Source organism: Helianthus annuus, chromosome 2 (genome assembly GCF_002127325.2).
Source record: "Helianthus annuus cultivar XRQ/B chromosome 2, HanXRQr2.0-SUNRISE, whole genome shotgun sequence".
Classification (NCBI taxonomy): domain Eukaryota; kingdom Viridiplantae; phylum Streptophyta; class Magnoliopsida; order Asterales; family Asteraceae; genus Helianthus; species Helianthus annuus.
In genome coordinates this window covers 112796135-112799231 of record NC_035434.2, presented here as the reverse complement: position 1 = coordinate 112799231, position 3097 = coordinate 112796135, and the positions used below count along the sequence as shown (strand labels likewise).

At 45.5% G+C, this 3097-nt stretch overlaps 1 non-coding gene across 1 annotated transcript; it reads right to left on the bottom strand.

The window, feature by feature from the left end:
* Positions 1-887: 887 nt before the first annotated feature.
* Positions 888-994, bottom strand: LOC118489913. Its single transcript, XR_004887925.1, has one exon. It is a non-coding gene; the product is annotated as a small nucleolar RNA R71 (small nucleolar RNA).
* Between the last annotated feature and the right edge of the window lie 2103 nt (positions 995-3097).

Below are 3097 nucleotides of genomic sequence, written 5' to 3'. Positions count from 1 at the left end.
TGGCGCCGTTGCCGGGGACACAAGGATTTTAAGAAAGTTTGGAATCAACGGCCTAATCATATTTTTATTTTTCTTTAATTTTTTAGGATTTTTTCTTAGATTTTCAGCTTCTGCAGAGCTCAGCACGGGGCCGTGCCTGGTCGGACACGGGCCGTGCTCAGCAAAGTTACTGGCAGTTTTTGTTTTTCAAGTTACAGAAGGCTGACCACGGGGCCGTGCCGGTGCAACACGGGGCCGTGTCCAACTTCCAGTAACTGGGATCTGGAAAACAATCACTGTATTTCCGACCACGGGGCCGTGTTCGCTCAACACGGGGCCGTGGTGAACCTTCTGACCGACATTCTTTTTTGTTTTTATTGCAGGACTTGGAACCCGACGCCATCCTCACGTAGTGTATGAGCTCCAGTTCCAATAAAGACATAAAAGAACCGCTAGAAGAACCCGAACGCTTTCTCAGAAAAAGGTTAAAAGCCAAAAACCAAGAGAAGGTTTCGGGTGATCCACCCCCAATGGCGGACCAACGTACCCTTATGGATTATCTACGGCCCACCGTAGGTAATCTAGGCGCCGCTATCAATGCTCCGAATGTCGAAGCCAATAACTTCGAACTTCGACCGCATTTGATACAAATGCTCCAAAACTCCGCAACCTTCCACGGGCTTGCGGACGAGGATCCTCATCTACATATAACTAATTTCTTAGAAATATGTGATACCTTTCGGATCAATGGAGCATCAAACGACGCCATATGCCTCCGTATGTTTCCGTTCTCACTAAAAGACCGAGCGAAAGCTTGGCTCAACACCCTCCCAGCTGGATCGGTAAACACCTGGGATGAACTAGCCCAAAAGTTTCTATATAAGTATTTCCCTCCTTCTAAAACTGCTAAATTAATGGCTGAAATTAACACATACTCACAAGAGGACGGGGAATCCTTATATGAAACATGGGAAAGGTTCAAGGAGCTATTACGCAAGTGTCCCCATCATGGCCTCGCAATATGGCAACAAGTATCCACTTTCTACAATGGATTGTTGCCACACACTAGGCAGACACTTGATTCTAGCTCCGAGGGACTTTTAGGTAATCGACGCCCACACGAAATATATAATCAGATTGAGGAAATTGCTCAAACCAATTTTCAATGGCACACTCCCCGGGGAAATAAGTCTATCGCCCCGGGCGCCCATAAGGTCGACGAAAGCACCTCTTTACAAGCCCAAATCGAGGTCCTTTCTTCAAAAATAAAAAAAATTAGAAATGACAAAAACAGTCTCGGTTATGGCTTGTGAAGGGTGTGGTGGGTCACATGAAAATTGGAGTTGCATGAAAGAAACGGACGATCAACAAGAAATGGTAAACTACATTGATAATAGACCTAGGCCGTCGGGTCCTCCAACGGGAACTTACAACCAAGGATGGCGAAACCACCCAAACCTTGGTTGGAGGGAAACCGGCAATAGTAGTAACCAACAAACCCAACGAACAAACTTTCAGCAATCAAGAAATGAGTCACAAAATTTCACTCAACAACAAGGTGGACGAGAAAGGCTCGAAGATACTATATCTCGCCTCGTCTCCGACACTGAAAAGGAAAACTCAGAAAGATTTCTACAATTAGAATCTAATTTTAGGAATCAACAAGCTAGCATTCAAAACATAGAAAAACAAATAAATCAACTAGCACAAAATTTTTCCGAGAGACCGCAAGGCGCATTACCTAGCAATACCGAAACAAACCCAAAGGCGCAAGTTCACCTCATCACACTACGAAACCGCACCGTAGGGCCTGCAGAAGTACCTCCACCAACGGAAGAAACAATGCCAACACATCTTCAGGAAAAGAACTCTCCCCCATCACCAGAGCCTACCAAGGCTCCTCGAGTTCCGTACCCCGGTAGGTTAATTCGTCAAAAGACCAATGAGCAATTCGCAAAATTCGAAAGTCTGTTAAAACAATTGCATGTCAATATTCCTTTTATCGAAGTCCTAACCCAAATGCCCAAATACTCTAAATTTATGAGGGACTTCCTTACACATAAAAAGAAAATTGAAAATTTGCAATTAGTTAATTTAGGCGAAGAATGCTCTGCCCTCGTACTCAATAAACTACCCCAAAAGAAAATCGATCCCGGAAGTTTCACGATTCCATGTTCAATAGGGGAATCACCCGTTCGCAATGCCTTGGCCGACTTAGGGGCTAGCATTAACCTCATGCCCTCATCGATGTTCAAAAGGCTTGGCTTGGGAACCACGAGCCCTACAAAAATAAGCATACAACTCGTTGATCGATCAGTCAAGTTCCCACAAGGTGTCATCGAGAATGTCTTGGTAAGGGTAAGCAAATTCGTTTATCCCGTTGACTTTGTCATACTCGACATGGAGGAAGACACCGAGGTCCCCCTTATCCTAGGGAGACCCTTCCTTGCCACAGCACAAGCAGTGGTAGACATGAATGAAGGGACACTGACTTTGAGGTATGGGGACGATGAGGTGAAGTTTGGAGTTGGGAAGAAAATAGAGGACGACGACCCAGTCAATTACATGAAGGTTATTGATTCAAGCTTGGATGCCGCTCTCCGACGGTGTAACTTGGGAAGCAAGGCACTCCACTCAGAAGATATATAACCAGGAATCGGGTCTTGCCAAGGACCCTTATAAACGTGGCGCACCACGGAGGCATTCCGCGGATCTATCCTTAGTTTAGTTTAGTTTAGTCTTTTAATTTTTGCAGAATAAAACACACTCATGGTGGTAATGGATGAAAAAGGGAACGAGAAAAAATGGAACCATGCACGAAGAACAGAGCAACCAGACAAAAATCTCCATCACAGAAGGCTCAACACGGGCCATGCCCAACCAACACGGCCCCGTGCTGAGCCCCTGCAGAAAAATCACCCAGTTCAGGTAACTGGACACGGGCCGTGTTCAGCGGACACGCCCCCGTGTCCAGGCTTCTGTTTCAATTCTGTAATTTTTGTTACTGGCACTTGACCACGGGGCCGTGCCCGGTGAACACGGGGCCGTGTCCAAGATGCCAGTAACATAAATCTTTGCTTTTTAACACACTTTTATACATTCTAATCAACCAAAAATA